This window comes from Trachypithecus francoisi, unplaced genomic scaffold (genome assembly GCF_009764315.1).
Source record: "Trachypithecus francoisi isolate TF-2019V2 unplaced genomic scaffold, Tfra_2.0 Lachesis_group4, whole genome shotgun sequence".
Taxonomy (NCBI): Eukaryota; Metazoa; Chordata; class Mammalia; order Primates; family Cercopithecidae; genus Trachypithecus; species Trachypithecus francoisi.
Genome location: NW_022681469.1, coordinates 96,964,445 through 96,992,223, shown reverse-complemented (window position 1 = coordinate 96,992,223; position 27,779 = coordinate 96,964,445). Strand labels below are relative to the sequence as shown.

Sequence of the window (27,779 nt, the reverse complement as noted above, 5' to 3'; positions counted from 1 at the left end):
GGTGCAAAAAAAACACCAACACGGCACATGTATACATATGCAACAAGCCTGCACATTGTGTACATGTACCCTAGAACTTAAAGTATAACATATATTTATATAAATATAGTGAAATCTCTCCCTCTCTCCATTCAATTCTAGTTACCAATTCCCCTGGCCAAAGTCAACCCATGTGGCCAGGTTCTTGTGCATATTTCCAGAAATTTTCTATGGGCATATAAGAAATTGTGTGTGTATGTAATTTATAAGAAAATATGACTCTCTCCTCCTGCCACCCAAGATGCCAAAAGGAAAGAAGGCCAAGGGGAAGAAGGCGGCTCCTGCCCCCGCTGTCATGAAGAAGCAGGAGGTTAAGAAAGTGGTGAGCCTCCTGTTTGACAAAAGGTCTAAGAATTTTGGCATTGGACAGGACATCCAGCCCAAAAGAGACCTCACCTGCTTCATGAAATTGTCCCAGTATATCAGGTTGCAGCGGCAGAGAGTCATCCTCTATAAGTGGCTTGAAAGTGCCTCCTGTGTGCGATGAACCAGTTCACCCAGGCCCTGCACTGCCAAACAGCTGCTCAGCTGCTTAAACTGGCCCACAACTACAGATCAGAGACAAAGCAAGAGAAGAAGCAGAAGCTGTTGGTCCAGGCTGAGAAGAAAGCTGCCAGCAAAGGGGACATCCCCACTAAGAGACCACTTGTCCTTCAAGCAGGAGTTTACACCCTCACCACTTTGGTGGAGAACAAGAAGGCTCAGCTGGTGGTGACTGCACACGATGTGGATCCCATCAAGCTGGTTGCCTTCCTGCCTGCCTTGTGTCGTAAAATGGGGGTCTCTTCCCCTGCATTATCAAGAGGCAGGAAAGACTGGGACATATAGTCCACAGGAAGACCTGGACCACTGTCGCCTTCACACAGGTGAACTCGGAAGACAAAGGAGCTTTGGCTAAGCTGGCGGAAGCTATCAGGACCAACTACAACAACAGATACGATGAGATCTGCCATCACTGGGGAGGCAATGTCCTGGGTCCCACGTCTGTAGCTCACATTGCCAAGCTTGAAAAGGCAAAGGTTAAAGAACTTGCCGGCCAGGCGCGGTGGCTCACGCCTGTAATCCCAGCACTTTGGGAGGCCAAGGCGGGCAGATCACGAGGTCAGGAGATCCAGACCATCCCGGCTAACACGTGAAACCCCATCTCTACTAAAAATACAAAAAATTAGCCGGGTGTGGTGGCAGGCGCCTGTAGTCCCAGCTACTCCGGAGGCTGAGGCAGGAGAATGGCGTGAACCCGGGAGGTGGAGCTTGCAGTGAGCCGAGATCGCGCCACTGCACTCCAGCCTGGGCGACAGAGTGCGACTCTCTCAAAAAAAAAAAAAAAAGAACTTGCTACTAAACGGAGTTAAATGTACACTGTTGAGTTTTCTGTACATAAAAATAATTAAAATAATACAAATTTTCCTTCAAAAAAAAAGAAAGGATGTAATTATTTTGTTATCCAAATGGTAGCATGCCCTATGACTATTCTGTACCTTAATTGTTTTTTCCCTTAAGATATATCTTGGAGGCCAGGCGCGGTGGCTCACACCTGTAATCCCAGCACTGTGGGAGGCCAAGGTGGGCGGATCACCTGAGGTCAGGAATTTGAACCAGCCTGGCCAACATGGCGAAACTGTATCTCTACTAAAAATACAAAAATTAGCCAGACATGGTGGCTCACACTTGTAATCCCAGCTACTCCGGAGGCTGAGGCAGGAGAATCACTTGAACCTTGGAGGAGGAGGTTGCACTGAGCCGAGATCACGCCACTGCACTCCAGCCTGGGAGACAGAGTGAGATTCCATATCAAAAAAAAAAAGTATATATATATATGGGAGGTTTCACATGAGTACATAAAATGTATCATCAATAATGAAACCTATGGGATACAACAAAAGCAGTCCTAAAAGGAAACTTTATAACAACACACACCTACAACAAAAAAGAAGAAAGACTGTGTAAAATTTGTGACAGTGAAAAAAAAAAAATGTTTTTAAGGGGAAGACCCTAAATAAACCATCTAACATTACACCACAAGGAACTAGAAAAAGAACAAAACACAAATTTTTGTTTTCTTTGAGACATGGTTTCACTCTGTCACCCAAGCTGGTGTGCAATAGTGCAATTGGCTCACTGCAGCCTCTTCCTCCCGGGTTCAAGTGATCCTCCTACTTCAGTCTCCCAAATAGCTAAGACCACAGATGTGTGCCACCATGTCCAGCTAACTTTTTATTTTTTGTAAAGACAGGGTCTTGCTGTGTTCCCCAGGCTGATGTTGAATTCCTGGGCTCAAGAGATCTTCCCACCTCAGCCTCCCAAAGCACTAGGAATACAGGTGTGAGCCAGTGTGCCTGGCCTAAACACGAAATTAAACAGAGGGAAGAAAATAATAAAAAACAGAACAGAAATAAATCAAATTAAGCACAGAAAAGCCATAGCAAGAATCGACAAAGCTAAAAGTTTTTTCGAAAAAATAAACAAAATTGACAAACCCTTAGCTAATTTAACTAAAGGAAAAGAAAGAAGACTCAAATAAATAAATCAAAAATGAAGGTGAAGAAATTGCAATAGATGACTCAGAAATAAAAAGGATTATAAGAGACTATTTTGAACAATTATTTGCTCACAAACTGAATAACCAGAGGAAATAAAGTCTTAGAAACATACAACCTACTAAGACTGAGTCAGGAAGAAACAGAAAACCTGGACAGACCAATAATAAAGAGAGAGATTGAAGAAGTAATCAGAAACCTCCCAACAAAGAAAAGCCAGGGTCTGATGGCTTCACAGCTGAATTCTACCAAACATTCTAAGAGGAATTAATACCAGTACTTCTTAAACTCTTCTGAAAAATAGAGCCAAAGAAATATTTGCAAACTCATTTTATGAGGCCTGCATCACCTTGATACCTATGCCAGACAAAGATATCACAAGAAAATAAAACTACAGACCAATTTGTCTGATGAAAATTCATGCAAAAATTATCAGTAAAATATTAGCAAACCCAATCTAACAACACATCAAAACAATTAAACATGATCAAGTAGGATTTATCCCTGGCATGCATGGCTGGTTCAACATATGCAAATCAATCAACATCATATATAACATTAACAGAATGAAAGACAATCACATGATCATTTCAACTGGTACAGAAAAAGCATTGGACAAAGGCCAACATCCTTTCTTGATAAAAGTTCTCAACAGTTTAGGTATAGAAAAAAAGCTTTCAACATAATAAAGGCCACTTACCAAAAATTCACAGCTAACATTATAATCAATGGGGAATAACTGAAATCTTTACCACTAAGACCTACTACAAGGCAAGGATGCCCACTCCCCTTGCCTTATAAAAACAATCCTAAAATTCAAATAGAATCATAAAAGACCCCAGACATCCTAAACAATTCTGAAAAGGAAAAACACAGTTGGGGGCATCACACTCCTGACTTAAAACTATATTGCAAGGCTATAGTAATCAAAACAGTAGGGTACTGGCATAAAAGCAGACACATATAGTAGGAGAACAGAATGGAGAGCCCAGAAATAAATCTAAACATATACAGTCAACTAATTTCTAACAAGGACACCAACAAGACACAATGGAGAGAAGATAGTTGCTTCACTGAATGATGCCTGGGAAAACTAGAGTTCTACATGCAAAAGAACAAAATTAGACCCATATCCATCATACACCATACACCAAAATCAACTCAAAATGGGTAAATGACATAAATATAGGATCAGAAAGTATAAAATTCCTAGAAGAGAACATAGGGGGAAATCTCCTGGATATTGGCCTCAGCAATAGCTTTTTGTATATCATACCAAAATCTCAGACCTAAAAAGTAAAACTAAATAAATGGTATTCTTCCATTTGTTTGTGTCTTCTTTTATTTCACTGAGCAGTAGTTCGTAGTTCTCCTTGAAGAGGTCCTTTACATCCCTTGTAAGTTGGATTCCTAGGTATTTTATTCTCTTTGAAGCAATTGTGAATGGAAGTTCACTCATGATTTGGCTCTCTGTCTGTTACTGGTGTATAAGAATGCTTGTGATGTTTGCACGTTAATTTTGTATCCTGAGACTTTGCTGAAGTTGCTTATCAGTTTAAGGAGATTTTGGGCTGAGATGATGGGGTTTTCTAAATATACAATCATGTCATCTGCAAACAGGGACAATTTGACTTCTTCTTTTCCTAACTGAATACCTTTTATTTCTTTCTGTTGCCTGATTGCCCTAGCCAGAACTTCCAACACTATGTTGAATAGGAGTGGTGAGAGAGGGCATCCCTATCTTGTACCAGTTTTCAAAGGGAATGCTTCCAGTTTTTGCCCATTCAGTATGATATTGGCAGTGGGTTTGTCATAAATAGCTCTTATTATTTTGAGATACATTCCATCAATACCGAATTTATTGAGAGTTTTTAGCATGAAGGGCTGTTGAATTTTGTCAAAGGCCTTTTCTGCATCTATTGAGATAATCATTTGGTTTTTGTCTTTGGTTCGGTTTATATGCTGGATTACGTTTATTGATTTGCATATGTTGAACCAGCCTTGCATCCCAGGGATGAAGCCCACTTGATCATGGTGGATAAGCTTTTTGATGTGCTGCTGGATTCGGTTTGCCAGTATTTTATTGAGGATTTTTGCATCAATGTTCATCAGGGATATTGGTCTAAAATTCTCTTTTTTTGTTGCGTCTCTGCCAGGCGAACATACCATGCTCTTGGATAAGAAGAATTTCAATATCATGAAAATGGCCATATTGCCCAAAGTAATTTGTAGATTCAATGCCATCCCCAACAAGCTACCAATGAGTTTCTTCACAGAATTGGAAAAAATTGCTTTAAAGTTCATATGGAACCAAAAAAGAGCCTGCATTGCCAAGACAATCCTAAGTCAAAACAACAAAGCTGGAGGCATCACGCTACCTGACTTCAAACTATACTATGAGGCTACAGTAACCAAAACAGCATGGTACTGGTACCAAAACAGAGATATAGACCAATGGAACAGAACAGAGTCCTCAGAAATAATACCACACATCTACAGCCATCTGATCTTTGACAAACCTGAGAAAAACAAGAAATGGAGAAAAGATTCCCTATTCAATAAATAGTGCTGGGAAAATTGGCTAGCCATAAGTAGAAAGCTGAAACTGGATCCTTTCCTTACTCCTGATATGAAAATTAATTCAAAATAGATTAGAGACCTAAATGTTAGACCTAATACCATAAAAACCCTAGAAGAAAACCTAGGTAATACCATTCGGGACATAGGCACAGGCGAGGACTTCATGTCTAAAACACCAAAAGCAACAGCAACAAAAGCCAAAATTGATACATGGGATCTAATTAAACTAAAGAGCTTCTGCACAGCAAAAGAAACTACCATCAGAGTGAACAGGCAACCTACAGAATGGGAGAAAATTTTTGCAATCTACTTATCTGACAAAGGGCTAATATCCAGAACCTACAAAGAACTCAAACAAATTTACAAGAAAAAATGAACAACCCCATGAAAAAGTGGGCAAGGGATATGAACAGACATTTCTCAAAAGAAGACATTCATACAGCCAACAGACACATGAAAAAATGCTCATCATCACTGGCCATCAGAGAAATGCAAATCAAAACCACAATGAGATACCATCTCACACCAGTTAGAATGGCGATCATTAAAAAGTCAGGAAACAACAGGTGCTGGAGAGGATGTGGAGACATAGGAACACTTTTACACTGTTGGTGGGATTGTAAACTAGTTCAACCATTATGGAAAACAGTATGGCAATTCCTCAAGGATCTAGAACTAGATGTACCATATGACCCAGCCATCCCACTACTGGGTATATACCCAAAGGATTATAAATCATGCTGCTATAAAGACACATGCACACGTATGTTTATTGTGGCACTATTCACAATAGCAAAGACTTGGAATCAACTCAAATGTCCATCAGTGACAGACTGGATTAAGAAAATGTGGCACATATACACCATGGAATACTACGCAGCCATAAAAAAGGGTGAGTTTGTGTCCTTTGTAGGGACATGGATGCAGCTGGAAACCATCATTCTCAGCAAACTATCGCAAGAACAGAAAACCAAACACTACATGTTCTCACTCATAGGTGGGAACTGAACAATGAGATTACTTGGACTCGGGAAGGGGAACATCACACACTGGGCCTATTATGGGGAGGGGGAAGGGGGAAGGGATTGCATTGGGAGTTATACCTGATGTAAATGACGAGTTGATGGGTGCTGATGAGTTGATGGGTGCAGCACACCAACATGGCACAAGTATACATATGTAACAAACCTGCATGTTATGTACATGTACCCTAGAACTTAAAGTATAATAATTAAAAAAAAGAAAAGAAAAGAAAATGAGTGACTCTACACCACAGGATCATTTCAGATACTGAAGAAATAAGATTGAGAAAAAAAAGTTATTTGGAAAGAACATTTTTAAAAACTGAGGAATAAATAATTTTGAAAATTTTACTTCAAAAAAATAAATAAATGGTATTATATCAAACTATTTAAAAAATTTTAAAAAATGAAACAGCAGCCTATGGATTGGGAAAAAATATTTGCAAACCATATATCTGATAAGGGGTTAATAATCAAAACTCATAAAATCTTATACAACTAAATGGGGGGGAAACAAATAACCTGATTGTAAACTAGGCAAAAGAGGTGAATAGCCATTTCTCCAAGGGAGAAATAAGAATTACCAATAGGTATATGAAAAGGTGCTCAATATCATTAATTATCAGGAAACTGCAAATGAAAACCACTGTGAGATACCACCTCACACCTGTTAGGATGGCTATTATCAAAAAGTCAAAAGATAACAAATGTTTGCAAGAGTGTGGAGAAAAGAAAATTTTCGTACACTGTTGGGGGATTGCAGATTGGTGCAGCCATTATGGAAAAGAGTACAGAGATTTCTAAATAAATTAAAAATAGAACTACCACATGAGCCCACAATCCCTCTTCTGGGCATATGATATACCCCAAAGAAATAAAATTGCCACCTCATAACGATATCTACACTCCCGAGTTTATTGTAGCATTAGAATAGCCAAGCTATGGAAGCAACCTAAGTCTCTGTGAACAGTCAAATGGATAAAGAAACTGTGGTACACATATACAGTGGAATATTATTCTACCCTAAAATGGAATAAGATCTTGCCATTTATCACACATGGATGAACCTGGAGGACATTATACAAAGTGAAGTAAGCCAGACACAAAAAGAAAACTATGGCATGATCCTGATCTCACTTACATGTAGAATCAAAAAAATAAGTTAAATATATCGAGATAGGGAACAAAACAGTGGTTAACAGAGACGGGATGGGGAGGACATGGGGAGACATAGGTCCAAAGGCACAAAATGGCAGATATGTGGGGCAAACAAGTTTAGAGATCTCATGCACAACATGAGGACTATAGGTAACAAAATTGTACTGGATGTGAGATTCATGCTAAGACTGTAGATTTTAGCTGCTCTTGTCAAAAAAGCAAAAGAAAATGGGTAACTCTGAAATGATGGGTGTGTTAATTTGCTTCACTATAAGAACTTCTTTATTTTATATATATATAACCAGAATAACATCATGTTATATGTCTTAGACATGCACAATACAATTTTTTAAGTATCTTTATTTGTAATTGGTATTCCATTACATAGACGTAACGTAATTTATTTGGTGGACATTTAAGTTATAGCAAAGCTTTTCCTGTTACACACAATGCTGAACTGAATAATCTGTGTGTGTTCCCACATGTTCTCACTCATAGGTGGAACTTGAACACTTGGACACAGGAAGGGGAACATCACACACCGGGGCCTGTTATGGGGTGGGGGCAGGGGGGAGGGAGAGCATTAGGGGATATACCTAATGTAAATGACGAGTTAATGGGTGCAGCACACCAACATGGCACATGTATACATATGTAACAAACCTGCACGTTGTGCACATGTACCCTAGAACGTAAAGTATAATAATAATAAAAAATCTGTGTGTGTTCAAGCCCTGTGAGCGTGTATGTAAAAGAAAAATTCCTAGAAGGGTAATTTCTAGGTCAAAATGCTATAATACAGTCATAACTTTGATAGATGTTGGTAAATTGCCCTCCATCTACACTGTATTGATTCACACTCCCTTGGAAAACATATGACAGCCTATTTCTCCATACCCTTCCTTTATGTGTATAACTGAATTAAGAAAGTACCATATTAAATATAAACAAAAACTAGCCAAGTGCAGTGGCTCATACCTATAATCCCAATGCTTTGGGAGGCCAAAGCAGGAGAATTGCTTGAGGCCAAGAGTTCAAGACCAGCCTGAGCAATATAGTTAGACTCCATCTCTAAAAAAATTTTTTTAATGAGCCAGGAGTTGTGGTGTGCACCTTTAGAGCTAGCTACTCTGGAGGCTGAGGCAGGAGGATTGCTTGTGCCCAGAAGTTCGAGGCTGCAGTGAGCTATGATTGCACCACTGCACTCCAGCATGGGCAACAGAATGAGACTGTCTCTATATAATAAGAATAATATAATAGAGATATAAATTTAAATATAACTTTAAGTGTTTTAAAATTAAAATATAAATTTAAAGTGTTGGAATAAAATTTAAAGTGTTGGGATAAAAAATATATAGTATTCTAATATTTTCTTTCCATGCCCTATTAGGTCATCTTGTGTCATCTTAGTTATGTCTTACCTTGCTTTGAAAGCCAATGGTTTAGTAAACTGAAGAGTTTTCTGGAATCAGGGATCAGGCCTGAACAGTACTTGTTCAAGTAACACTTATGAAATGAACAAAGTAATGGCAAAAAAAGAAAGAAACCAGGTAGCTATAAATGCAAATATATAGTACACCTCATTGTAATGTACATATTTTATTATCAATATGTGTAAAAGTTGTGTCCATATGTATAGTTTATATTAGTAAAGCAATATGTGTGTGACTAAAACACACACACACACACACACATGCAGGACCTAATGCACATATTCTTTTACTGAGTATATAATCAAAACATTTTAGACATCTCTTTGCCCACATCAATAAATTTCTATCAATCTTGCTTTCTGGGACTCAAAATCTATGATGTGCCTCTTTAGATTAAGTGGATTTTTATAAAACCTCTCCACCTATTCTGCCAAAAACTACTCCCATCTTCAGCATATTCCACTGAAATACACATGACTTTGCCATCCACACTTCACATATGTCCAGTTCATTTTTGATCAGCAAAGATTTCTTAAGCTTCTACTATGTATGCTACCTTGGGGATTCATCTGCATAATAAAAACCTTGGTGTTCATAACCCCTTATCTTAGACACTTCCTTCCAATAATTCCAGGTCTTTAGATAAACTCTTTCAACCAACTGCCAATCAATAAATACCACTCCCTGGAGTTGTCCCGCCTTTCTGGGCCAAACCAGGGTACGTCTTGCATGTACTGATTGATGTATTATGTCTCCCTAAAACATATAAAACCAAATGGTAGCCTAACCACTTTGGGCACGAATTCTCAGGACCTTCTGTGTCACAGGCCTGCCCTTAACCTTGGCAGAATAAACTCCTAAGTTGATTGAGACTTGTCTCAAATACTATTTGGTTTACAGCTTCAGTGCTGGCAAACTGACCATATTCAGTACCTCCCTATCGTTTTTCTATCTTGACATTTGATTACATGATCATTACATGTAAAGTGATTATGCTTGAATTTTCATCAGTTATAAAATATATTGCCCATTCTCCCATCTGCTTTTCTTTTTCTCTTCCATCTCTATTCACTTTGTCACATAAAAGGATTGATCCTGCAAAAAGATGTACATGGCTAATATTGTGAGATATTAATTTACATATTTAGCCCTCCCAGTATTTCTCCTTTGCTCTTTGCTATGCTGCATGCCTCAGGGGAGGTATGTGGTAAGGTGCAAAGTAAAGAACCAACTTTCTAGCCCTGTTTCCTAAAGTATATGCCTCAGAGCAAGGATAGCGTTTTTTTGTTTGTATGTTTGTTTGTTTTTTAAGAAGAAGCAGCAGAATGTCTGAAAAGAGGAGGATGGAGCAAAGCATTCCTTCAAGTTGAGAGGAGCAGAAAGAAACTCGTGGATCCTCAAGCAGTGGGAACCAGGGCACTGGAGTGAGGCCACAGCCAGTTGGGTTTCCTGTGCATCATAGAGTGAAGACATACAAATATAGAAAATTGACATCACAGTGAAAATTGCCAATTTGACTACCAGAATGGTCCTTCTGGTCACTGCACAACACCCTCCACAATCTCCATGAAATCCTAATGAGGGAGGATATACCCAAGAGTTACTGATGTAAAATCCTCCCACGGCCTTGAGGCTGACCGCTCAGAAACAAAATTATGTTTATATATAAAAAAAAAGATACAGTTTGTTTTTGAGCTCCTGAATGTTGTATCCTAAAAGATATACCCCCTACAATAGAAATAACTGAGTTGCTCTAGACACAGAAAGTCAAGATTGTGTCTTGCTGCTATTATTTTCCTCCATGGCATAAGAGACAATGTGGATAGTCCTGATGTGGAATTAAGCAATGAACAACGATGCTTGCATTTTCCATATCAGGCAATCGAAAATCATTCCCTTCTCACTTTACCCATGACCTGCATCAGATAAGATGCTTTTGTTATAGCTTTGCATATGAGTCAGATTTGCTGACAATAATGTTGATAATTTGGCCAGCTACTCTTAAATTTGCCATTTTTCTCATTGGAGCACCTATTCACCAAAGGCTGTTAGCTTAATATTAGTGGCCGGTTCTTGACCCGGATGTGGTCATTCATTTATCTTCTAGAATAGTTTACATGTTTTGAGATAAATGGTTTTCTTTTCCTTTTCTGACATCTGATCTTTATCTTTCTTGCAGGGAATTGCCTTTCCAAAAAGACAAATCACCGGAACATCTGTCAGAAGAATAGCACTTTTTGGTTGTTATTGTTTTGCTTTCTTTTATTTTGGACATCAGGTGCTTGCAGACTGTTGAGTTACTTGTACTCCTGAATTCAGAACATGCTGTCATGCCCCTCTCATTTTATATTCTTCCCTTTATCACTGACTACCACTTCCACTCCCTCTTTCCCCCAAAGGCTCTAAATGGATTCAATATAAGTCTTCGAATATGCATGCATCCTAAATCTGTGTGTGTTTAATTCAACTTAGTGATACAGTGCTTTAGATCGCATTCTGTTTCTTACTGTTTCAGTCAACTTTGTTTTCTATCTATCCATGGTGCAATATGCACAGTTAGGAAAACAGAAACCAAACTAGGCATTTCAGCAGAGAGAATTTAATACAGAAAATTGGTTATACAGATGTTAGAGGCCTGAAAGAAAAGCAAAAAGAAGACATAGGAAACCAGAAATAATAATGACAGTAAGCAGATAATACCCATAGAGCTGGGGAAGCAGAGAAAAAACTAGAAATTAGCAAATCCTAGAAGCTCAGAGAAGATACACGGAGCTTGGATTCAGACCTCTTAGGGTACAGGGTCTCAAACGTAGAGCAAGACTCCAGGAGCCTGAGAAGAGAACAGCAGCTGGGAGCACGAGTGTTAAGCAGAGATTCTGGACACTTAACAGTGCTGAGGTGACTAAGGGGTTCAGGCCCAGCCAGAGGGACTTTGATGAACATCCTGACCCTTTAGTTGAGATCCTTTTGTAAAAGGCCATGTCCTAGAAGTGGGGCAAAACTGAAAAAAACCCACCCTAAAGCCTAAAATGAAGCCTCAACAGAATTAAAGCAATGTGCTGGTGATTTAACAGCTGCCAAAACAAAACTCAACACTTTTTAGAGGATCATAGCATAATCCAAAGCTTCTACAGTCTATATCAATAATATTTGCAGTACAATTTTTGAAAACTTCTAGACATGCAAAGAAGAAAAACGTGTCTGATAAGAGATAAAGCAATCACTGAAGCAGACCCAGGAACAATCCATATATCAGGTATTAAAATAACTGTGATTAATAGCTTTTAAATAAATTAGACTCCTAATTCCAGCTCTGACATGTGAAGAGAGTAAAAGGTGTCATTCCTGTTCTTACAATAACAGAAAAAAAAAGCTGAAAAAATGGAAAATTAATGACTTTTCTTGGACCCATTAGACAATTGAGGCGAAAACCACCATCCTGAAATCTAAAGAGACATTTGAATGCAAACACACACACACACAACTAAGATTATGCTTACCTGGAGCAGAAGCCACTGGAGCTATAAACGGGTAGTAACACGCAAGTAGTAATTTTGACAAACTGTTGAGAGCTGAGTGTAGATTAGCATAAGAGTGAAAAATTTCTGGGGGCCACAGTCTGAGATATAACCTTTTGTAGATTTTACCTCCTCAAACCCAACCAAGTTCTTATGGTCCACAGTCAAGAAAGATCCCCTTGTGGCCATAGCAGGAGAAGGGGAATTATAACCATTTATAACCATATGCCCAGATCCTTGTCTAGCATTTCTGTCTCACCTACTCGGGGGAGGAGAGTGATGGCTAAGTAATACTCCTGAAGGACATTGTCCAGGAACACAGGCCCGCTATAAAAATGAAATTTAATTATAATATTATAGATAACTTCCCCTCCCCTACACCATATCACCACATCAACAGCCTCCAGTATAATAACAATGAATTATATCTGAAAGAGCTGCAAGGTGCAGATTCTATTTAAGAAGGCATTCTGGCCGGGTGTGGTGGCTCACACCTGTAATCCCAGCACTTTGGGAGGCCGAGGTGGTCACATCACTTTAGCCCAGGAGGCCGGGCGCGGTGGCGCAAGCCTTTAATCCCAGCACTTTGGGAGGCCGAGACGGGCGGATCACGAGGTCAGGAGATCGAGACCATCCTGGCTAACACGGTGAAACCCCGTCTCTACTAAAAAAATACAAAAATCTAGCTGGGTGAGGTGGCGGGCGCCTGTAGTCCCAGCTACTGTGGAGGCTGAGGCAGGAGAATGGCATAAACCTGGGAGGCGGAGCTTGCAGTGAGCTGAGATCCGGCCACTGCACTCCAGCCCGGGCGACAGAGCAAGACTCCGTCTCAAAAAAACAAACAAACAAACACTTTAGCCCAGGAGTTCAAGACCAGCCTGGGCAACATAACGAAACCCCATCTCCATTAAAAGTACAAAAATTAGCCAAGCCTGGTGGCACATGCCTGTAGTCCCAGCTAGAGGGGAGGCTGAGGTGGTAAGATCTCTTGAACCTAAGAGGTTGAGGCTGCAGTGATCTGAGATTGCACCACTGCACTCCAGCCTTGGCAACAGAGTGAGATGTTGTCAAAAAAAAAAAAAAAAAAAAGAGGAAGTTCTTAGAGAAGGCCAAAGACAACAGAGGAGAAATCATGGACACTGGAGTAATTTGAAGCCTCTGGCACGTACAGCTACAGAAGCATTAAATACACCCCAATTGTTAGCCAGATTAACATAAAACTTCACAATAAAGAACTATTCCTATTATCCAACCTAACATAGCTAACTTTGTACAAAAATGTACAAGACATGTTGAAAGAAAGAAAAAAAAACACAGTCTGAAAAGACAAAACAAGCATCAGAAGCAGACACAGATATGGCACAGACTTTGGAATTATCATATAGGGAATTTTAAATAACTATGATTAATGTGTCAAGAGCTCTAATGAAAAAAGTAGACAACATGAAAAGCAGATGTAAGCAGAGATGTAATTTAATGTGTGAGGAAGGCTCAGTGGCCATCTATAGAGAAGCACCTGCAAGCGAGTGTGAACTCCGCTGTCCAAAAATCCCAGGAGGTCTACACTTCCATGCTGACTCACACACAGCCTTCATTGATTCTTTAAAGGCATCGACGGAGCCAGTCTTCCCCACCTGTGTGGCAGGGCTGGCTCCTTCTCATGTTTGGCCACAGGCAGCCGTGTTCACACCTCCTCTCCTCAGAGGCTCCTGCCTTCCTTCAGCCTCAGGCTGAGTGTTTGCCCTGTGTCTTCAGCTTCTGATAGGTTCAGGGAAAGGTATGATCTTGTAGATTATCCGTTGTTTTACTGTTACCAGAGGAGTGAGGCCCATTCTGATTTTCTACTCCTAGGTCGCAACTGGAAGCCAGAGCAATGTTTGCAAACATCAATCCGATCACATCTCCTCAGTGCTGAAAAGCACGCTGAACACGATCAGAATGAAATCTCCGTTTGGTGCAGGGAAGCTTTCACGCTCCACACGGCCTGGCCCTGGCTTCCTTTCAGCCTCAGCCCCCCTGACTCTCCAGGGCCCACTGTCCCAGACCATGTGAAGCTCATTCTCAGAGAAGTCCTCCACTTCTCATTCCTGCCCTGAGGGCTTTGGCTGGCTTTTGCCTCTGCCAGGAATGCTATTTCCTCCTTTCTCACTCAGGTCAGGGGGGATGTTCCTTATCCTGGAATCCTCAGTTCGAACATTACCCTCTCTGAGAGCCCTCCCCTCTTTCTAAAGTTTCCCCTCTCCCTGATCCCATGAAAGTTCAAACATCTTACCATATTACATATGATTTTGGAAACTTCCCAAAATTTATTTTTGGAATAAAGGAGATGGATGAGGACAAGGTTTCTCCCAGCCATATTTATTTGGTCCTCAATATTTTGCTCAAATTATCCAGGTTGGTAGTTCTCAACCTTAGCTGAGACAACAACGTCCACCTGCCGAAGGTGAAGGCCCACGATAGGCTGTTCTGGGCACCTGGAGGCAAATGGGGTCACGGACCAGACGTCTTTATAGGATCAGCCTCCTGGGATCATTCAGGGACCATGGAGATATCATTTTCTGTAGGAAGCAAGACATCTGGTGACTACTGTATTCTACTTCAATCCTCGCTCACTCTCACCAGTGAAGCTGCCTTAGGAACAACACCAGCCAAGCAAGGAGGGTGTTTGGTTTGGGGATAAAATGATCTATTGATGCAAAGCAACCTCTGTGCTAGGGGAGACCCTGTCTCAAGAGGAGAGATAGCAGACTCCACAGTTCCCAGCTATCAATATAGGAGGGGGCTTCGTTTTCCTGGGTCACTGAAAAGGGACAAGAGAACTCTGGGGCCTTGGTCCTGGAGAAGACCCAGGGGGAACGTCCTCTCAGAAACACTCTGGGCAAAGGTTGTGGAGTTGTTTTTATCTATAAATGTCCATATCTGATAGTTCAGGATTTCTTGCTTTTTAGGGTTTCACTAAAGTTTTAGGTGACTAAGAATAAAAATTATAGTTAACACATACTTCTGTATACAAAATATGCTAAAAAGGGTTATGTTATAGGTGAAAAAAAGAATGATTTTGTCTAATTCAGAAGTTATCTAAAAGTTAGTTCAAATTACAGTTTTGAAAAGGTTATTCATGAAACAATGTGGTAAGGAATCATTAAGTAGGGGAGTAAGATGCGAAAAAAGTTTAAATAATAAAACATTCTTCAAAACCTGATAAAGAATTGGAGATATTTGGCTAATTAACACTTTCATTGTTAAAGCCAAGTCTTGATTAAAGTAAAATAAAAGTATTGTAAAGAAATGAATCAGCAGTTTGGCAATTCTTTTTTAAATATAGTTAAACATGAAGCTGGATTGAGTGTGGAGCCAAATTTCACATCCATGCTTGCATTTCTTCATGCTGTTTACCACTTTGCTTGGATAGTGCTGGAGTACTTGTTGGTCATGTGCCTAAAGTGAATTTCTTGATTGCACAGAATTTATAATAATATTGATGGACTTAAGGATATTAAATTGTGTATCAGGAATAAAATATGTAATATGTGGGTTTTGGGGGTTGGTACACTGTAGCCTCCAAGGTATACTGAGTAGGAAAATTTAGGATTGGTCTCCTGTTTTTTGTTTCTGCTTCTAGTTTTCATTCATTTGCGTTTATTCTCCTCTAGCTTTGTGTGTATGCATATGTGTATGCATATATATATATAACCAATTTTTTTTTTTTAGTTCCTAGTGGAAGGCTTTTACTTGGTTCTGTGAATAGTTATTTTGTTTCCTATGCATTTCTAGCAAATCATTATTTGTTCCATTTATCTGGAATTTCTATGCTGCCTTTGTTGGGCCACAGGAGTTAATGGAGCACACCAGCTTCCTATCCTTAAACTAATTTTTTGGATTCTAGGCTCCCTGATACTTTAAGTGTGTTGAGTATACTCTAATAAATAGAATTTAAGTCACATTTCTCTCTCTCTCTCTGACTAATTTCTCCAAAATTTGTAAACTATTTGTGAATATTCTTAATTCATGGCAATGTGTTTGTTTGCATACAGTCAAGCGGGGTCAACTAGGACTGGTCAGGGAGAGAGAACCCAGAAACGTGGCATGCTGGCAAAAGGGTAAGAATTTCTTACCAGCCAGTCACTGGCCTCTTTCTCTCTGTACAAACTGGTTAAACAAATAGTAAAAGTCACTGTTTATCTCCTCTGTAAAGTTTTAATTAATATAAAAGAACTTTAATTGGTTTAATAATAATAAGAGCTTAAATCAAATATTTTGTCAGAAACGTGAAAAATGTAATGCCTTTTATTTAGTTCATGTGATTTGAGTAATCTTTGGGAAATAAAGACAGTTTTAAAGATTATTGGTAAAATACAAATGTCTTCAAAATGTAAACATGTGGTCTAAGTTATGTTCAAATATCAGGTTTGCTAAATGCTTTAAGGTCGTAAACTGCTTCTTTAGCTTTTGAAAATTGTTTAACTTGTCTGCTTTCCTCCAGGTGAGGCCTGAGGACATGTGGAGTTGGCCACACCCCTAGCTAATGCTGGAAATAGTCAAACCTTATCAGAACATAACTTACCAGGTTTCATATGAAAATTAAAATTGCTGAGAGTCACCATTATAACACATAATTAAGACTACTAGAAACAGTTTTACATGCAAGGTGTGTAAGAACAGTAGAATTTTTTGTAAAAGATTATAAAAGTTTTTTGCTTCTTTAAAATTTCTGAGTTATAATTTTGGCAAAATAAATAATTTCTGGTAATTTGGAATTCCAAAATTAAACTTCAGTTTTAAAATTTTCTTTCCTAATGCCTAGTTTTTTGAATGGATCGGGGGGCCCTTGAAAACATCTGGAAAAGAAGTAAACAAGATTATTTGACATGGTTAGGTATATGGGATTGCCAAAATGATGTTCAATCTTCTTTAGGTTATATTTTTGTGAATAATACTAATACATATTCCAAAATTATATGGGATTTCTAAAATTCTAATGTGTAAGTATATGCTACCAATTATAATTATGGTTATTGTGTTAAGTTACTGTAAACCACAGAAATAACTAAATGTCCTTATATAAAGGAAATCTGTTCTACCCAAGTAGAACAAAAAAAATTAAACAAGAAAAGTCAGATTTTCATGTTAAACCAGCTGATACTGAAATTGTTTAGATAAACAATTTGAATAAATTCACAGCTTAAGTAAAATTACCTTTGATAACTCATCAGTTATCAGTGCTATGCACCTAATTTAGAAAAACAACTGGTATTCAAGAGGATATACATCTGATGTTAATAAGCATGGACTCATGGAGAATCAGGATAACCACCTTGTCCTTTTTGAGTCCTTAAAGTTTTTATTATTAAAAGTTCTGCATTCCATGACTCATCATGGAAAAGATAAAATAATCCAAAGTGAATACATTCATGTAGTAACTTATAAATTACTAAAATAGTTTATAACCAATGTTTGGCTCTATATTCGTGGGAAAATAATTAAAGCTTCAGGTACATTTGGTCACCTGGTGGGCCATTTGAACATTTTATAAAGGGATTTCACTCAATTGTTATTTTCAGTGCATGTTTTCTGGTTGTATAAAAGCTTTCCTGGACAGGCAAGGTGGCTTATGCCTGTAATGCCAGCACTTTGGGAGGCTGAGGATCACCTGAGGTCAGGAGTTCGAGACCAGCCTGGCCAACATGGCGAAACCCTGCCTCTACTAAAAGTACAAAAAGTTAGCCGGGCATGGTGGTGGGTGCCTGTAATCCCAGCTGCTCAGGAGGATGAGGCAGGAGAATCACTTGAACCTAGGAGGCAGGGGTTGCAGTGAGCCGAGATCACACCATTGCACTCCAGCCTGGGTGACACAGCAAGACTCTGTTTGGAAAAAAAAAAGCTTTCCCATGCCAGAGGGCTGATGTTTTCACAGCAGATTATTATGCTACAGTGTAGTTTCATCTGGTAAAGAAAACTTTTTATGGTTTGGATCTTCTGAGAACGTCAAAGACAAACTGTCCTTGCCATCTACATGATTACAAAACTTCAGGATGTTGAACTTTGGGTTCATAATCTCACAACTGAGAAGAGTCCCTCATCACTCTTGGAAATGTACACTCATTGAAATCCTTAAGGTAAAACTAGCCAGGAAAGTTTCTCCCCAGAAGAAGGTGGCATCCTTGATGTGAACTGCTTTTTCTACGTTCACAGATTAAGACTTCTATTATCATGAAACTCTTTTCTTTGAATATTTTTTCTTGCTTACGCCTCTATAAACAATAGAAGTGAAAAGGCAGTCGGTCTGTTATGTGCACTTACTGGGTATAGTTTTATTTGTGAGGAAGTTTACAGCCAGCCCTATACATGGAAAAACTTATACTTTGATAAATAAAAGATGAAAGCCTAATGTAGGTACAAAACTTTAATGGTACATACATTGCCTCGTATTCAGTTATAAACAAAACATTGATTCATTCCTTTTAACCCACATCATGGGTTAAAAAGAACACTGCCAGGAGGTCTTCACTCTTCTAGAAGGGCATCATTTGTTAGGTCCTTTTTCCATGGTTTAAAGTAAAAGAAGCAATGATTAGAAATGTATCCCTCATGATAGACTCTATAGCAAATTATACAGTAAAGGACACAAGAAACTTTAAATTCTCTTGTGAAAGTTATAATAGAATTGGCTGAACAAGAAGTATCTGTGCCGGTGCTGGCACTTGTGGCCTATGGAAAAATACATCAGGTGAAAATTATGGAAATTCAGTGGTAGTGAATTAACAAAGAGACTACTTATTAAGTGAGTAGACTCTTTATCTAGCTCATTCTTTGCTCTATTTGATTTTAGGAGGTTTGACTTATGGAGACCCTGGGTAAGGACCATACTCCAAACTCTTTGTACTATCCTCTCAATAATCATGAGAATAGTCTCCCTGGTGCACTGGATTCTCTTGAAGGTTTTATTGCTCGCATGCAGCCATCTCTAGAACGTCATATGGTCTCTCTTCAACTGGAATGACAAGAACTGAAAGAAATGTGCAACCTTGAGGACACTGCAACCTATCAATGAAGTGCTGAGACCGGAAACCCAAAATCATGGTAACTGAGAGTGGCGCTAAGGCCCTAAGTTTTGGCCACACTCTCACCTAAGAGAGAACCTGACCAGAAAGGGGGAATATTTTTAAACAAAATTCTGGGATGCCATTGTTTTAGACTAAGATCATGCACTAGGCCCCAGCAGACCAAACCAAGCCAAAAGGGGTTATCTGTGCTAAGAGTTTAAGGAAACACATAGATTCTAGAACAGACCAGGTTTTGTTTTTTCTCCTGCAAATCTCTATAACAAACATTCCTGATAACATAGATATCCATCCCCTGAAGTTCCCATTAAATCTTTTAACCAAATTCATTTCCTCTCGCCTAGAGACCATCAAGCTTCAGATAGTTATGCAACAAAGGTTCCAGTCAGTTCCAGGTGAAGACACCACCTCTGGCCATCAAGAAGCTACTCTGCTTCCACTAGACAGAGCAGGGCGAGAGTTCTGTGATCCCCAACAGATAGGGACTATGCCCCAAGCCAGCATGAAGCAGTTACAGAAGAAAGACCATCGGTCCTTCTGCCTCCCACAAGGATTTATGGGAATCACATCTCTCAGGGGAAAATGAGGCAGGAAAATAGGGACTGGAGGCAGGGAACATAAGGCTGATTCGCACTTCAGCTATGACAGCAAATATCCTCTCCATAGGGCGTACGCCAAGTAAATGACTTTGTAACTTTAATTCATCCTCTTCATTACATAAAGCATATACCATGTAACCAATGGAATCCTCTAAAGGATATTTAAACTCCCAAAAATTCTGTAACGGGGCTCCTGAGCCCCTATCCTTGGGCCCTCGCCCAGACTGTAGAATGTACTTTCATTTTCAATAAATCCCTTCATTCCTTCCCGGCTTTGTTTGTCCATTTTGTCCAATTCTTTGTTCAAGACACCAAGAACCTAGACACCCTCCACCAGTGACACCACCTGGAGCTTCCTTCTGCACTTCCTCTTCCTCCTCTACTCAAAGACAGTCACGTGGATCTGCCGGTCCTCAGGGCAGGTGCTGAGCACATGTGTGCTGGACATGCTGGATGCTGGGCAGATGGGGTTGGGGGGGCTGTGGGCAGGACCCTCCCCAATACCCCTTCTCCACTTTCTACTTTGTCCCCCTCTTCCCTTCGAAGGGCCCCGAAGGGCACTGGGGCAGTCGGACCCGTCTGTGGAAGCCCCCACTCCCACCTCCTTAGAGAGCAGCAGGGACCCCTCACTCTTGAGTGCCCCTCCAAGGGTGGCAAGACAACAAGCCAGGGAGACAAGAGAATCCATGTTCCTGGCCCAGAGAGGATATGGGCAGAGGGCATGGGAAGATCCCCTGGCCCGGATCCAGAAACAAGAGTTCAGCCAGGTGTGGGATGGGTCCAGCCCCGGCATGGAGTGGACAGCCTGGAGGGCAGAGGGGGTCCCGTGCCCAGGGCCATCTCACCCACTGTGGAGACAGGCCCCCATGTGAGGTGGCAAGCGGCCTGGGTGACAGTGAAGGCCTCTTCCATCTGAGATATGAATCAGGGCTGCCGAACCAGTAGTGACCTGAGGCTCACCCACTCCAAAAACCTTCCAACCCCAGACTGCACACAGCACTCCCTCTGGGATCAGCAGCCTGCAGGGGTGTCCTCAGTCACAGACCAGGGGGCCACACAGGGACCCCGAGGACTCCAGAGGCCCAGGCCTGTGGGGCTCATCCCTGAGGGGCCCCGGTGGGCTCGGTGAAGATGCTGACCATGTCCGTTTCTTTTATTCTCAGCCAAACTGGAGTGAGGGTCCTCAAGGGCATCCCCTGGCATTGGGCCATCTGTGAGGGAGACAGACTGGCCCTCCCCGGCCCAGCAGCTCAGCTCTAGGGGCCCATGTCATCAGCCCTCCTGGGACAGAAGCCTTGTCCTGTCTGGCCTGTATTGTACCAAATGTCTCAGTCACAAAGTTTTCCTATTTCTGTCCTGGAGAAATGGAGCTTTACTGGTTTGAAGGTCTTAGGGCCCATGTAGAGTGAAGCCTCCCCAGAGGGCACACAAAAAATGGTTGCATTTAACATGGAGACAGCATTAAGTCTGGAACCTGGGACATTCTCTGGTGCCCCTTAGTGTTTCCATGTAAAGGAAGTCAAATAACTTGCCATAGAGGTTTGCAACAGAGGCACCTGAACATGGAGGGGGAGGGCTATTTAACTCTCAGAGGCTGACTGAAGATGAGGCCAAGCAGGAGAGTCCTGACTCACCGAGGGCAGGGGAAATGTGTGGGGGCAGGTAGGAGAGCACTTCATAGACATACACCACGGCCTTGTGACCTGTCACAGAACCGTGCACTTAAATAGCTGTGCACATTTTCTCTCCACTCCATTTGCTACTCTCCAGTCATGCAGGGAGCTTGCTACAAAATGCACATTGCTATACCACAGCCCAGGTCTTGCAATCCAAGTCTGGCAAGGATTCCTGCACATCAAGGGCCTCGGTGACTTTCATGCACAACCAAGTCTGAAGGTCCGTGGCTGTCCTGACTCCTGGATGTCATCACGTGCCCATTAAAAAAGGAACAAGGGTCAGCAGCAGGCCAGTCACAGAAAGGGAAGAAATGTGAGTGCATGGCCTTCTCGACACCCAAGCCAGTCTTTGGGCACAAATTGAGACTGCAGCTCTGGCCACTGACTCAGACCAGGGACATCCCCATCCAGGTCGGTCTGCGCTGGCTCTTCTCCCTCCTGCCACGCTCTCTTTGACTGCTTGTGTCAATAAAAGGAGAAGCAGCCAGTTTTCAGAAAAAAGTGTAGCTTAATTATGACATAGGAAAGACTGCAAGCCACTAGGGGGGAAGAGGAGTTAAAAGTCTCCTGAAAATGAGAGGGGAAAGGAAGGGGCAAACATCTTGGTAAATAAAGTCTCCAACCACAGCACAGTCACTGGAATTTTTTTCTTAATTTTTATTTTCAAACTTATAGTAAACAAAGCAGTCAAACTGTCAAAAGAACAGCAATTTTACACAATGAAAAGCATACACACCAAGCCAAAATACAACAGCTCTCGGGTCTATATGTTGCAGTGGTGCTGGCACAAGAGGGAACATCCAGGAAGGTTCCAGTGCCTACCAGGGAGCCCAGCCCCATGGAGGGCCCCAGGGCTGGAGGGAGGCCACCCACATTCCCAACACATCACTCACCTCAAAGCATTCCCTTCAGGCATCCAAAGCGGGAAAGCCCATTTGACTTCCTGTGAAGAGCTGAAAGGATAGCCAGCATCTCAGACATGCGGGCGATTTTTAATACACTGGTGGGAATGTGTCGGGGGGGTCACCCAGGGGGTCCCTAAGTGGTCAGATATACTTTGTCACAATTTACACCTACATGAGGTGATTACTGGGCAACAGGAGAACAGGTTTCCTGAATTTCATAGCCAGATCAGGAGCTAAAAGGAGAGATTTCCTGAACCTAGAAACGGCAATGTCACAGTGAATAGGGGATTAACTTGGATACAAAAGTTTAGAATAATGCCCACCAGGAATGCATGTAGCTCCATCTCTCTTCCCAGTTCCAGTGTTCTCAGAGCAACAACCACCCCTGAATCCAAATGGAGACAGGAAGGAGCCCAGGGGGCGTGGGGAGGCAAGGTTTGGCCAAACCCCAGCAGCCACCAGAAAGGCCCAAGGCCCTCACACCTGCCTTCCACACTCTTCAGAGGACACTCCCATAAACCAGGGTGGCCCGAGGTGGCAAGCCTTCAAGAAAGGCGCTACCCGGCTTGCAATCCTGCAGGCCAATTTCAGTCAACTCTCTTTTTCATTAGATTTGTTCCAGATTAAAAGAGAGCTCTTGCCCCCAAAAGAGATCTTTATGGCACTGTCACACAAACAGCAGAACTTGGTCATGTAGAGCCTCTTCTGAAAATCTGGGCCCATCCCTATTTCTCTGATAATTCTTGTTTTAAAGCATGCTTCCTCTTGAATTCTTTAAATGCAGAAAAACAACAGAAAATGAACTGATCTCATGAGTACCCTAAGGCTTCTGCCGCATGTGAGTGATGGTTCTGCCGGGTATGATAGGCATGTCCTGTGTTCTGGTGTTTTCTCCACTGAGCAGTGAGTTCTGTCACTGCCCCCTCCCCAGCCTAACCAGCTAAAGAGCTGGACGTGGTCCCCACCAGCTTCCCTGTGCCTGTGAGCTAAGAATAGTTTTCACATTGTTAAATAGTTTTTAAAAATCGAAGTTTCTTGACACTGAACATTATATGCAATTCAGATTTCTGTGTCTAAGAGTTGTACCAGACACAGCCATACTTCTGTAGTTTACGGCAGAGACCACACAGCCCACAGAGCTGACAGTGTTCGCTACCTGGCTGTCTATGAAAACATCTGCCCACCCCCGAAACAGGGGATCCTATTCTCTGCAGGACTGAAGAGCCCTCAGTTCAGATGCAGACAGGGCTCCCAGACAAGCACAGCTTGAGAGATGGTTGTTTCATAAATTATATTAAGTATTTTTCCTCCTCCTTGTCCCTAGTTTGCAATTTCACAGTGGACAAACGGACAAACCACCATGTTTGAATTTGAATACATAGATACATGCAAGATGTCTTACAAAGAACAACACACATCCTTCTGCTTCCTCTTTCGGCTCTGCTGACAAGTTTGGTCATGATGTCATTGTATCCCCACTATGCCTGAAAGTACACCAAATGTAAAGCAGAGGCAGACACCACGAGACGCAGGCTCCACCCGAGGCCACTCCAGCTTTGCAACCAACACACTGGCCACCAGGCAGCGGCAGCCAGGCAGTGGGACAGAAAGCCGAGAAGGAAAACACGAGAGGAGGATTGATCAGACACCAGCAATGCTGCATTTTCTCCAGACTGAGATGACAGAGACACGTTGTGAGTTGCAGCCCGACTCCTTCACTGCGCCCACTGCCAGCCACTGGCAGACACCAAGGTGGCCAGAGGGGAGCCAGGTGCACAGGGCAGAGGCAACATAAGCAGCACCGATTTAAAAGCAAGACTCACTCTCAGGACTAAAGGAGAAGCTATCTAAATTTCAGTATCAACAGTGATTCACTCACTTCGCTAGTGTTACATGTATGAAGTTCACCTCTGTGGAAAAGGAGAGGAAAGGGGGAGTGATGAGAAAATGGCTTTTTAGGCTGGGCACGGTGGCTCACACTTGTAATCCCAGCACTTTGGGAGGCCGAGGTGGACGGATCACCTGAGGTCAAGAGCTCGAGAGCAGCCTGGCCAACGTGGTGAAACTCCGTCTCTACTAAAAATACAAAAATTAGCCAGGCGTGGTGGTGAGTGCCTGTAATCCCAGCTACTCAGGAGGCTGAGGCAGGAGAGAATCACTTGAACCCAGGAGGCAGAGGTTACACCGAGCCAAGATCATGCCACTGCACTCCAGCCTGGGCAATAAGAATGAAACTCCGTCTCAAAAAACAAAAAAGAAAGAAAGAAAATGCCTGTTTCTAGAAATCTGTGAGAAGCTTCCACCTGCAGCTTGATGCTAAGTTATCTGCAGAGCAGACACACTTGGAAACCCAATGTAGTGGCCTCAGTTCCAGAGTTCTGGGGGCTGCTTCACCGCCGCTGAGAAAACCGAGGCAACGAGTTCCATACTCTCTGTATTTAACACTAAAAGTCATGAACAGAAAGGTGTCTGCAAGGTCCTCTGTCCCGCACATTGCACTTCAACTTACTTCTTAAAGAACCCACAATCTTACAGCAGACAGGGGCCTTTCCATACCCAGTGCTAGGGAATGCCAGGCAGAGGTCACTCCATGCTGTGAGGCTCCCATCGTCCACCCCCGCTCCCCCGCCATATTATGAGGAGCACAGGAGATATCCTGGTGATGGGTGCACACTGCTCCTCCCACCCAGAGCACAACCCTCACCTCATCCATCTTCACTGCAGTTCCTGGAGCCTCCCCATCCATGTGGTCTATCCTGACCCCACGGGTCCCAGGTGCAGAGGGGCCACATCTGCATGGGAGACGGTGTCATCAGGCCGGGAGGTGGGGGGTGGATGGGGGTATCACTTGGTGAGGCTTGCCAATGCATTGCCTTCATTTTTTCTGACCAGTTGCAGATAAGTCTACTCTATTCCAGGAACTGTGATCGAACAGCAAGTACCTGCAGAGGCGGAGAGAGGGAGGATGCCCACATCTAATTCCTAAGACGGGAAAGCCAGAACAACCTGCCCTACACAAGAGCACACATGCTCTGCACTCTGCACAGGTCTGACAGGCCTGATTTCATGGCTGGAAGGTTTTGGCTTTTCAGTCCCCCAGGAGGAACAAGTGTGTAGCTGGCTGGTGGCACTGGCCCTGCCCATCACCACAGCTTGACCACCACCCCCACCTGCCACGAAGTCACCCATTGCCTCACCCGACCTCACACAGCCTCTCTCCCACCCGTGACAGCCCTTCCCTTGTGTGAGGCCTGCTGTTGTCAAGGATCACGGGGATCCAGTCCATATCCACCTTGTTGCCCTGAAGGCTATCCAGTATACCACAGAGCCTTCCAAATGAAACCTCTCCAGAGGGTGTCCGTGTTGCTCTGAATGTGAAGTGCAAAGGCCTCAGGGAGCTCCTGACAGCTGGGGTCCCCTTGATCCCTGGAGGGTCAACGGGTTTCTGTGCCGTGAAAGAATGAAACTGGGAAAGAAGAGAGGAGCTGACAAAAAACTGATGTGTCCAGGTCATGCGGTTAAAAAAACAACTGCCTGGATGTTCTCTGCATTAAGGGAACACCTCCAGAGAGGGCCTTCAGTCAGGCACCTTCTCTCCCTCCTGTGAGCTCGTCAGGGCTGGCATCCTATCCAGAGCAGGCCCTCACACTTCAGCAAATGAAGGTCAACACCTTCAAGCAGTTCTATGCTCACATGTGGGTTGGTCTCAGCTATACCAGAGGGGAAGCAGCACTGCCACCACGGGGCCTCCCCTGCCCCAGGGCCTTCCTCCTGCTCCACAGGACGCACTCTTTGCTATCCAGCACGTCCTTGATGCTGGCCTTGGTGATAATGGCATCATCACACTTGAATCACTGGTCTTTGTGCCACGGGATAAAGCTGGTGTGGTGGCCGCTCTCCAAAGTCCTTTGATGGTTAATGTCAGCAAATAAGGAAAACGTAGTGCAGGAGAAAGGAGAGGGAGCACAGCGGACTCAATGCCATCACTCACCACCACCAGAAACCAGGCAGCCTGGGAGAGGAAGCGCAGAGGACTCAATGCTGTCACTCATCACCGTCAGCAACCAGGCAGCCCGGGCAGGAAGGGGAGGCCTGTTGGCCTGGCTGTCAATCCCCAGGGACTCAGGCTGAGGCACAGGAGGCTACAGGGACGAGGAGAGCCTGGTCACCCCGCTTGGCTCTCAGCCAGGTCCAGCTGCTTCCTGGAACTGCAACTAGTGGGAGTGGTGACTGCAGTCAGCAGCGGGGCTCCTGGAACATCCCAGCCTTTCATTCTTTCTACAACCCCAAGGCAAGAAGAATGGACACTGAGCTTTCCAGATGGAACCTCCCTTCTCCCAGAGGCCAGGAATTGAGATGGGCTGCTCCAATAGGAGGGAGCATCTGTGGCCCTGCATGGAGCAGCCTCTCCTAGCAGAGCCACGGGCAGCCAGACAGGAAGCTGGTAAGTGGCAGGAGCTCTGCTGGGCGTCCTGCAGGGCAGACAGGGGCCCGTCGCTGGCTCTCCGCCAGAGGCCCCTGACACCCACACCGCTGAGCACCTCTTACTTGCTGTTATTGAGACTGTCCATGGGCTGCTGGGACTGTCCATTCATCCTGCTCTCTTTGCTATAACAAACAACAGCAGAATTCAGCATCATTCAAAATCATCAGACACAGAGACACAAGGCTCTCGTGATATCAACACTTATCCAGGCCCGACCACGCAGACACTGTACTGGGGTGCACTTTATGTTTCAGGTAGCAATCACCCCACATTTTGTGAGGATACCAAGGTAGAGCACACCTGGGTCCCCCAGTCAGCTGTCCTGGCCCCTGGCCCTTCCAAGATGGGTCCTGAATGGGTTTGGTGATGGGAGTTGGATCTGGGACAAACGTGAGTTTGGTTTGTGACACAGAGATGGCGAGGGCACTCTTCCTCCCACATGTAAAGGGTTTGTTTGAAAAGCGTAAGTCAAATCCATTCCACAACCTAAACAGCTGCTTCCTCAAAAGGGGCAAAGATTGCTGCTCATTATTTCATGACCAGCACCTCTCCTGGTGAGATGGGGGAGACACCGGTACTGGGAACAGGAAGTCTCAAGCGTTATTTACTGTGTTTTCCCATGGTTGTGGTTGGCTGAAAACACAAGATCTTTGTGACCCTGACCTTAGCAACAGTACTATCACCTCCCTCAGTACATGACATCGTGGTCAGGCTGACAACACGGAGCTCTGACTCTGGTGATCTTGTTTTATTCAAGAGGTCATC

At 42.9% G+C, this 27,779-nt stretch overlaps 1 pseudogene; it reads left to right on the top strand.

The window, feature by feature from the left end:
- Positions 1 to 241: 241 nt before the first annotated feature.
- On the top strand, positions 242 to 26,460 carry LOC117072167 (annotated as a pseudogene).
- The last annotated feature ends 1,319 nt before the right edge of the window (positions 26,461 to 27,779 follow it).